This window comes from Vulpes vulpes, chromosome 14 (genome assembly GCF_048418805.1).
Source record: "Vulpes vulpes isolate BD-2025 chromosome 14, VulVul3, whole genome shotgun sequence".
In the NCBI taxonomy this organism is placed as follows: Eukaryota; Metazoa; Chordata; class Mammalia; order Carnivora; family Canidae; genus Vulpes; species Vulpes vulpes.
The window spans coordinates 93206912-93217500 of NC_132793.1; the positions used below are offsets into that span (position 1 = coordinate 93206912).

Below are 10589 nucleotides of genomic sequence, written 5' to 3' on the forward strand. Positions count from 1 at the left end.
AGACGCTTAACTGCTGAGCCACCCAGGCGTCCTCCCTTTTTAGCTCTTGTGATCAAGGTTACCATGAACATGAGTTTACAAATATGTTTTCAAGACCCTGTTTTTATTTTTTTAAAGATTTTTATTTATTTATTTATTCATGAGAGACACAGAGAGAGAGAGAGAGAGAGAGAGAAGCAGAGACACAGGCAGAGGGAGAAGCAGGCTCCATGCAGGGAGCCTGACGTGGGACTCGATCCTGGGCCTCCAGGATCAGGCCTTGGGCCAAAGGTGGCACTAAACCGCTGAGCCACCTGGGCTGCCCTGTTTTTATTTTTTTTAAGTATATTTCTAGAAGTAGAATCGCTGGATCGCACACTCTTCATTTTTGAAGAACTGCCATACTGTATGACACAGTGGCTAGGCCATTTTACATTAACAGTGTCTAAGCCATTTTACATTAACAGTGTCTAAGATCTTGATTTCTCCAAATCCTCATCAACACCTTTTTCCCCTTTAGTAGCCATCCTAATGGGTGGAAGTAATGCCCTATTGTAGTTTTGGTTTGCATTTCCCTAATGATGAGGGATATTGAGCACCTTTTTAATGTACTTATTAGTTTTTTGTATATCTTCTTTGGAAGGATCTTTGTCTTGATGTTGGCACAGGCTTGATTCCACAAAAGAAGTTGATATTCAGTTCTAGGCTCAAATTCCTAGAGCATCTAGATAGTCTGGAATAAGTGCTGATGTTTTCTCTTGTATTGTAGAGGCAACAGAGGTAACACTGAGGTAGTGTGTTTTTATCCCACTAACTCACCTAATGAGAAAGGACAAAGACAACAGCAGTGGTCCCTGGGGTAAATGCTCTACTCAATTCCCTCTATCACGTGGCCATAGATCCCTGATTTGGGAACCACTGTGGGCTCTACCACTTGTTGCTTCTATAAATTGGGCAACTTCCATGTGGTGCTCAGCCTATAAAATGGGTCTTGTCTTGCTTTTCTGTAAGATTTGAAAATATTTCTAGAAGCTGTTCATAGGATCAAGCATTGAATGCATATGAGGTCACCTTTAAATGTATTGATAACATTATAGAAATCTGACTGCTTTGACAACTTATCAGAGGAGGTCTAATTTCACTCTGTGAGCTGAAGAGCCCTAAGGAGTAATCATTAAACCCTTTTATTTATTTTATTTATTATTATTATTATTATTATTATTTTTTTTTTTTTTATGATAGTCACACACAGAGAGAGAGAGGCAGAGACATAGGCAGAGGGAGAAGCAGGCTCCATGCACCGGGAGCCCGACGTGGGATTCAATCCCGGGTCTCCAGGATCGCGCCCTGGGCCAAAGGCAGGCGCTAAACCACTGCGCCACCCAGGGATCCCCTAAACCCTTTTATTTGTGAGAGAATAAGAGGTGTTTTAAGTTTGGTTCCTTAAATGTGTGCATATGTTATTTAAACCTCCTCTTTAGTAGTAAAGATGTTCTTGGGAGAGACTTAGCCATGGTAGGATGTCCAATTCAAAGGTATGATTCATAAGAAAAAAGTGTTAAGCGATGGAAAGCCACTCCCTCTGTTCCCCATCCAAAATTACAAAAAGCGCAGATGAGCTACCAGCCGGCGATTGTGTAGCTGTTTGCCTGATGAGCAGCCTTTTCAACATGAGGACCAAGGTCCTGGGGAGTGGCAGGAATGAGCAACCAGCACCCACGCCTGACCTGCTAAGTAGGGACCACATTACTCTCCCTGTCTCCTCCTCAAGGCAGCCAGGTGCTTTTTGAACCCAGAAACATTATTTCCGCCATTTACATCAGATCAAAAAAATTGGAAAACATCAGTAATAAAAGTGAAATCTTCTGGTTGGCAAAGTGGGTTATGAATCATGGCCATTCTCTGAAGAATTTGAGTCAAGAGGATATTTTGGTTTAAACAAGTAATATAATTCAGGCCAAAATGGCTTCCAGATTTGAACTTGCAAAAAATAGTGGCAGCTCGCTATGTCACTTGGCTGACATAGAGAGGGCGATCCCCACTCCTAGGATGAAATACAATTTCTAGGAGAAAATCAAAATCAACTTGGGTATTTTATCTCTGGAGGGCACGGGAAGAAAAGAGACGGAATGGGGATCATTACGACGTTGTAAGCTGTTAGTCATCAAAAAGCCTTTCTCTATGTTCTATAAATTCTATTCCAGCTGCATAAACTGCGCAGGACCCAAGGACAGCCTCCACAAGGCAGGGGGTGGGGTGGGGCCGGGGTGGGGGGTGGGGCGGGGGTGGAACACAGCCACATAATAGGACTGGGGACCACTTTCATGGCAAAGTGGTCATAAACCAGTGTGTTGGAATTTCATCAATGTGACATCATTCCCGATGTGACATCGGAGAACCCACCCTCCATTTCCCCTCCGTCTCTGCCTCACACTCGCCTCCTTCCCTCTTAAAGAGATGATGAAGCTGCCCGTGCAGCACAGAAGGATAATAAAAACCTGTATCCCTTAAGCTGAATTCAGCCCATTGAACTGCACAAACAGCAATAACCAAAACAAAGCTAGCAGGAAACGTTTGCACACAGCATCTGTTATGATCACATAACCACGAGACAGCTGTTTAATCCCAACTGTTAACATAAGATCATTTGTGTGTTTGAAGAGCAATCCCATTTGGATTTCCCCCTTTATTTATTTATTTTCTAGCTTTTCCAAGAGAGAGGCTTTCTCAGCTGTAGGATGCAATTTGTGTTTGCTGGCTTTTTCCACTTTCACCCTTAGCTTCCGAATGAGAGGGGTGGTGTGGTTTTTCTGACTATAAATACTCAGAGGGGAAAGAGGACGGCTGTGTGGTCTCCTAGCTGGGAGCAGGGCACGGCCCTTTCTCGGCCTCTGGGACCTGCTTTTTGCTCCCCAGAACATTCATAAACCATTTTGGTCAGATTATGGGAAAAGGCCCTCACATGAAACGCGTCTGGTGGTCTCTGCCAGATTCTGGTTGAGACTTAAGTTTTTCTCAGCACCACCCAGGATTGGAATCGGTCCCTGTAAAGTTCAGTTCCAAAACCTAAAAACAAAGTCATTAGGCTCACGATCGCTCTGAAAGAGTCAATGGAGGATATCAGCAGTTTGGGTGGCCTGTCTCAATGCCCACTTTGGAAGCCTGAGCAGGACACCTAGATGGCTTCCAGTGGTGAGTTTTAAGATCATACTTTTCCTTTTATTTATATATTTATTTTTGCCATCTATATCATACCTCGGTGCCTGCAGGCCCCCAAATGCTCAGTAGAGGATATGCATGCTTTACTGTTGAACTGTAGCCAGCGTGTCAGGGAAGTGGTTGATGTCTGTGGCAAGCCCCGCAGAACTGACCACATGTCCTGGGGTGGGGGGAGTTGGCCGTGCAAATTTGGACAAGCACTACCCTAGAAGCTGCCTGAAGTGAGCATTACACCAATCTTTCTTCACCTCTTTCTTTAAATATTTCATCCAAGAGAATCCCCCATCTTGATCCCAACATCCCAACCATGTGTGATACTCAGTTTCTCTTTCTGGGAAAGTGGAAAGCCGAAGTCCTTCTAAACATCGAATCGATGTCTTAAACCTGATTTTTAGGACAAGTTCATTTCTCAGTCATACGAACCTTGGGAATGTAATAGACTTTCCCTTCCTTTCCTTCTTACCTCCCTTCCTTCCTTTCTTTGCCTGATGTTTCATTTAATTTAATTTTCAGCTTTTCTGAGGCAAACCTTACAAATAAAAATTGCGTATACTTCAGGTATACCACTCAATGCTTTGATACAGGAACACATGATGAAGGGATCACTACTACCAAACTAACCTTTTCAGATTTTTAAAAAAGATTTTATGTATTTTTCACCGAGACACAGAGAGAGAGGCGGAGACACAGGCAGTGGGAGAAGCAGGTTCCCTGCTGGGGAGCTGGATATTGGACTCGATCCCAGGATCCCGGGATCACATCCTGAACTGAAGGCAGATGCTTAACCACTGAACTCCCCAGCATCCCTAACCTTTTCAGTTTCAGCTTGTGAAAAATATAAGCTGTTTACAGGCAATTGGCAACTTTCTGAAGTGAACACTCCTGCAATGATTTTTGAATGACCTCTGAATTTCTCCTGAATTTAAGAGCTTCTCTTCTTCTCTCTTGTGGGCTCCACACTGACTGTTACTGCTTTCACGACTCCATCCCTGTCCCCTCAAAGAAGTTAGAAGAGACTAGATGTCACTTTCTGAGATGTAGTAAGAAAAAGGCAAGTCATCAGGTATGGCAGCAGTCAAAAGAGAAGTCAAAAGACTAATCAGTGTTGGAAAAATTAAATATTTAGGTCAGCCTGTGGCGTGATGTATTATCATACTTAGATAAAATGCTTCTGCTCTTGATGTTCTTTATCACACACAGAAAAGTTTGCATCCCCCTGCGGGGCGTAAAGAGGAGGTGGTGCTGTGGCGTCCACAGATTGTGAACATCTATCTTAATGTTTAACTTCCCCTGCATGGGACAAAATCACTGACATCTTTAATGGGAGAAAATCCTTTATCGACTGATTCATTTCCATGTTTTGTTTCTGCAGCTAGACGGGATATCCTGTAAGGTGGTGAAAAGGGAGGGAAATTTAGTACTATCCGTTTCTGATTTGCCATTTATTATTATTATTGTTCCTTTTTTACTCTCGAGATGATACTAGAGTCATCCACTGATTTTTCATACAGAACACCTATTTTTGGTGATTTTTTGTTTCTTCCCTCCCTTCCCATTCCACCCTAGTTAAGAAATTGCTCTTGGCAAGAATTGGAAAAGAGTTTATCTTTACTCTATGAAGAAGTCATATCATTTAAATACTTGCTACTTTTCTTAAAAATAGGTAATGGACCAGTTATTATGTACCCTAAGTGATGGAATAAAAACCTCGGTTTATTTATTTAGTTTTAAGATTTTATTTATTTATTCATGAGAGACACAGAGAGATGCAGAGACATAGGCAGAGGGGGAAGCAGGCTCCCTGCAGGGAGCCCAATGCGGGACTCGATCCTAGGACTCTGGGATCACGACCTGAGGCAGACATTCAACCACTGAGCCACCCAGGTGTTCCCTTGGTTTATTTTGTTTTAGTTAAATATAGGACCAGTTGAGGATATCATTTGGATTGATTTTAGAGGAAAAGGAGCTGCCTCAGTGGAAAGAAGAACCCCACTGTCTGAGCAGGCACACAAAGGTTACAAGGTACCTCTTAGATTCTCTTTAATCAGCTAAACCCAGGAAATAAATATCCTACTGCTTTTGATTACCTCCAGTTACATTTTACAGGAAATGTGAATTAGGGAGAGATGATCTGAGGAACAACGGAGTCCCAGTTGGACAGTGACTAATTCCCACACCACACACACTTCACCAGGACACCCACCTGCTGTGAGAAGAACCAGATATATCAATCGTTGCCCCAGTAAGTTCGAAACCAGCCACATTTATTTATGAATCTTTAGACTAGCAACTCGAAGTTTCAGAAAAGTATTTGTCTGGGTTATTAGGCTTTGTTTCATTTTGCCAAGTACAAAGTACTACATTTCAAGGCAGTAGAGGGCTTTGAACAAAGCCTGCAGATTTTCCCATTCGGTGCATTTTAGCATTCTACAAAACATAAGATACATCTTGGCAAACAACTATTCATCAAGAAATTGTGATTTTACACATAGGCATCTTCAAAATGAGGACAGGTAGAAAGTTAAATTGTTTGATATCACGGGTGACAGCTGAGAAATTAACCAAGTCTGAATTAACCAGACACTTTTTTTGCAAGGCAGAGCCTCCCTGTGCTTATACTGTCTTCCTTTTGGCATGATATGACTCAAAGTGACAGTCCCTTCTCAAGCTGGCCATCTTGAATGTAAGAAATAAAACTCTCAGCAACCCGACAATGGAAGTGAGGTTTCAAAAGGTGGACAGTGTGCTGGTGGGAAGACGTAAACTGGCAGCTTTGCACGACATCCATCAGAAGTCCAGTCTAGTTCCCTCCACTGCTGACCCAAGCCCTAATCTCCCTCCCTCACAAATGGTTTTTCCATGGTATGTGCCCCGGGTCTGCTGAGTTCCAGCTTTGCTTTTTCTTTTTTTCTTTTTTAAGATTTTATTTATTTATTTGACAGAAAGAGAGAGAGAGAGAGAGAGAGAGCACAAGAAGGGGGAGTGGCAGGTAGAGGGAGAAGCAGGATCCCTGCTGAACAGAGCCTGACATGGAGCTAGATTGGATCCCAGACCCTGAGATCATGACCTGGGCCAAAGGCAGACATTCAACCAACTGAGCCACCCAGGTACCCCCACCCCAGCTTTGCTTTTCAAGGTCTACATTTCCTTTCCTGGTGAGGTCAAAGGCCACAGGGAGACCTTGCATGCCTATTATCTACTCCTCTGATTATTTCATTTTATATCAATTTTCCTCATGATTCTTGATAGTAAGCTGTACCTGACAACTTATTCAGCATCCTTTAATGTAAGACACAGAGGACAAGATGAGAAGCACTCCTAAAATGTACCTTCTGAACATCTTTTAGAAAGCTAATATTTTAGGTTAGTCTTATAAAAGACAATATTTGCAATCTGATCTAAGTTATTGGACTGTAGCCCCCCCCCCTCTCTTTTCTCCCTCCTCAGATCATCTCATTACCTAACACCCCACAATATGCACATGCTATGGAGGCAAATGGAAACTCTGTCCAAGTGCGGCTCACCCCCTATTTGTTTTTATAAATCTGATAGGGCATAACTCAGTACAATGTGGAGGGTACATTTTATTTTGCTTGTTACAAATATTCCAGGGAAGGTTTTATACCTAGAAATATGTTTTGAATTTGTTAAATGGCTTGGTTGCTTTTTGGTTTTCTTTTCTTTCTTTCTTTTTTTTTTTTTTTTTTAACTAAATTGATAGAATTGATTGGTAATTTGGGCATTGAAAATAGGAAGATTCTTTTGACAATTCAATCAAAGTATGTTTAATATTTCTTTAAAGGCTTTTCATTGAGCAAAAAAATACTTTGAGAAAAATGGTCTGATTAAGCATTTTATACAATCAGAAAAGAAAACTTATGCCAGCCAATTCCTGATACCTCATTCCCTCAACCAACTGAAGTGGTAAATTGAGGCAATTATCCCAAACACCTTTCCTTAATTATAGGGATTGTCTAGGTAAGCAAGTTCTAGGCCTAAATTTTTGCAATAATTATCTTAATTTGCACTTTGTTTTGCATGTGAAGACACAGCCTTAGCATCATGGTCACTTATAATTTTGTATCTGAACTATGTAGCTAAACACTTGAAAACAGAAATTCATCCAAAAGATATTTTAATACCAGTGCTAACTTGTTTTTTTTTTTAAGCTCACACTCTTTTATTGTATTTTCCAAATTTCTCATAATGAGCTTGTATTACATTGATAATTTGAAACAAATGAGCATATCAAAAGTTATATTGAAATATAAATACATTGCATTAATTTCCAGCATTTCTCAATGTGTGGTCTGTGATGGGAAACTATCGCAGCCATCTTTGTAAAATACAATCTGTCACAGAGCTCTTCTTGGTAATATGCGGTACCTGACCACTTCCTCTCTTTAAAAACCACACGCGGAGTATTAGGAGCCTTTTTACTTCAATATACTCAAAGATCTGATTCAAAAGTGTAGGGTTGGTTTCTGTGAACAGGATGTTCACTCAAGGCGAGCTTTCTTCCTTCATCTATCCCATGAGACTTGTGCTGTCCACCCTGAAGCCTAAGCTTGGTCTCTTCCTTTTGGCCAACCTCTCATCTCTTTAATGAAACAAGAAAAATAAAAACAAGAACAGTTACTTCAGATTATTGCAGTTAAGGCAGCACTGTCTAGCCTGGTGTTGGCTCTGTTTGTTTATATTACTTAGAGCTCAAAATTAAATATGGAAAATAAAAACTGTGATTCTCATTTGGCCAATAAAGAACACTAAGGTTTACTCAAAGACTATCTTGTACCCCAGGTCGCAGAGCCAAGAAATGCAGACAGAAAATTTGAATCTAGGTCTATCTGACTCCAAACCTATCTGTTTCCTGCGGATCACACAAAATCTATGAAGCCATTGGAACCGTCACCAGAAAGATCCCAACTGGGATCTAAGAGCTTTTCTGCAGTCTCTCAAACCAATAGGACACATTCTCTTCAATTCCATAAAGTCAATCTGGAACTTACTATCTAAAAACCAGTAATAAAACCTTAAGAGGGCAGCCCAGGTGGCTCAGCAGTTTAGCACCTGTCTTCAGTCCAGGGCGTGATCCTGGAGACCCAGGTTCGAGTCCTATGTCAGGCTCCCTGCATGGAGCCTGTTTCTCTCTCTGCCTGTGTCTCTGCCTCTGTGTGTGTGTGTGTGTCTCGTAAATAAATAAATAAAATATTTAAAAACAAATAAAAAATAATAAAACCTTAAGATATGATCAGATCAGTGAAAAATGTAAACATTTACAAAGTTCTTCTCTTCCAGAGCTCACTTTGAACTTACTTATGTTGTACTTTACTCTTAAGAAAAGGGAACCAAAACTTAATTATTTACTTTTGGCCAGATCTTACATATCCTTTTTCATATACTTCTCACATGAAACGTGTGAAGTTGGTCTCCACTTCTGAGATTAAGATCAGACAGGTTGAGTAACTTACTCAAGGTTCTTCTTCACAAACGAAGAAGCCACAGGCTGGATTCCAATACAACTCCTTCTGACTCCATAATCCATGCCTCTATTCTCCATAGCATAGTGTTTCTCAACGTTAGCACTACTGATACTTTGGGCTGGATAATTCTTTGTTGCATGGGTGCATGTGGAAGGGGTGGGGGACTGTCTGAGGATTGTTGGATATTTAATAGCACCCTTCACTTCTAAACACCAGATGCTGTCAGCACCCACTCATCAAATCATGACAACTAAAAATAACTAAAAATGTCTCCAGACATTGCCAAATGTCCTTTTGGGGGCAAAAAACCATCCTCATGTGAGGACCACTGTTCTGGTATTAACCTGTATCCAAACTGATCCATGAAGACAAAACTAGTTAAGTGAGTTGGTCTTTGAAATAGATGATACGATTTTTTTGTTGTCATTGTTCTTAGAGTTGTAGATTCTGGCCAATAAAAACTGGAATTTTAAGAAAACACAACAAGCCCCTCAGTTAACAGTTATACTTAAGTATCTCCTAGAATGAGGGAGAAAAATAATAGCTAGAAGATTTCTGATGAGTTAGGTCAAGCAGGATAGGAATTTGTGAAAATTTAGTATTTTCTTCTAGTTATCCAGCCCCAGTGAGGGAAGAGTTTTTCATATTTGTCCATCTAGATCTTTTTTTTTTTATGATAGTCACAGAGAGAGAGAGAGAGAGAGAGAGGCGGAGACATAGGCAGAGGGAGAAGCAGGCTCCATGCACCGGGAGCCCGACGTGGGATTCGATCTCGGGTCTCCAGGATCGCGCCCTGGGCCAAAGGCAGGCGCTAAACCACTGCACCACCCAGGGATCCCCATCTAGATCTTAAAGCACTGAGTAAAGGCAGTCTTTAGAGAGATTTTGAAATATATTTCCCACTTCTGGGTTGACAAGTGGACCACAGAACATACGCTTATTTAGAAAAGTTGCAACTGCTGAGCTACAAAAATATCACAAGCCCAAGGAGATGGCCAATATTCAAGAAGACTCATATCTCACAAGATGGTTAAGTGGCTGCAACCTACCACAAATGAGATTGATGTTTCTAAAGACAGAGAAGTGACGAATAGTCAAGGTGGAAGAAGACTGGGGCAAATAAAACATGGCCTTCAGAATGATACCTGTTCTCTCCTCTGCCAACCCAACTGGACCCAAACAGCTGCCTTTATCTTGGCAAAGACCGGGAAGTGTTTGCTCTGCCCCTGCGGTCTTTAAGCATTTCATAACTCTGTGTGGCTGGCCATGTCTGTGTCGGGCAAGGCTCTGACAATAAAGAGCCATTCAAGTTTCCCCCTGTGACCTGATCCCATCAACACTCTGATACTGGAAAGACGCCATAAATACTGTTCACTCATTTTGTAGCATGGAATAAAAGGTCTTTACAGGAAGTTATTATCAACGATCTGTAAAGAAAGGGGTCAGAGCTTTGCTTCCTCCCCCAGCCACAGGAGTCACCCCAGCCAGGCTGGAACAGGTAAAGGAGTATGCGAAGAGGAAGCCCTGCCCAGCCTGGGGGGGGGGTGCTGGGCTTTGCCCCCCATTATATGACCAAGATGTCTCCATAGTTACCAGGTCCTGCAGGAGACCCAAGGAAGGGGACAGAGCAGAGAGAAAAAAAATGCTCACCTGCAGAGAAATGCCACGCGGTGTCCTTCAAACTCAAAACTGAAAATTTCCCAAACCCTTCCCCCCCAGAGGGGAGAGTGCCTTCCCTCTCCCCAGAACTGCCCAGCTGTGTCCCCCTCCCCCCACCCTGAGCTCCAGGACTCCCATTCTGGAAACTTGCTCGCTGAAGAAAAGTTAACTTGGCACTCGTCTTAAGTATTGACTATCTGTCTTGAGGGTGAGGGCTGTAAATTCTCCCTCCTAAGATCCAAGTCGATT

At 41.9% G+C, this 10589-nt stretch overlaps 1 long non-coding RNA gene across 1 annotated transcript in view; it reads left to right on the top strand.

The window, feature by feature from the left end:
• Positions 1-2855: 2855 nt before the first annotated feature.
• LOC140595462 (uncharacterized) overlaps positions 2856-10589 on the top strand; it is a 14824-nt gene continuing 7090 nt past the window's right edge. The window contains exon 1 of the long non-coding RNA XR_011997092.1: positions 2856-3171. This is a non-coding gene — a long non-coding RNA (uncharacterized lncRNA). The remainder of the gene's footprint in view (positions 3172-10589) is intronic.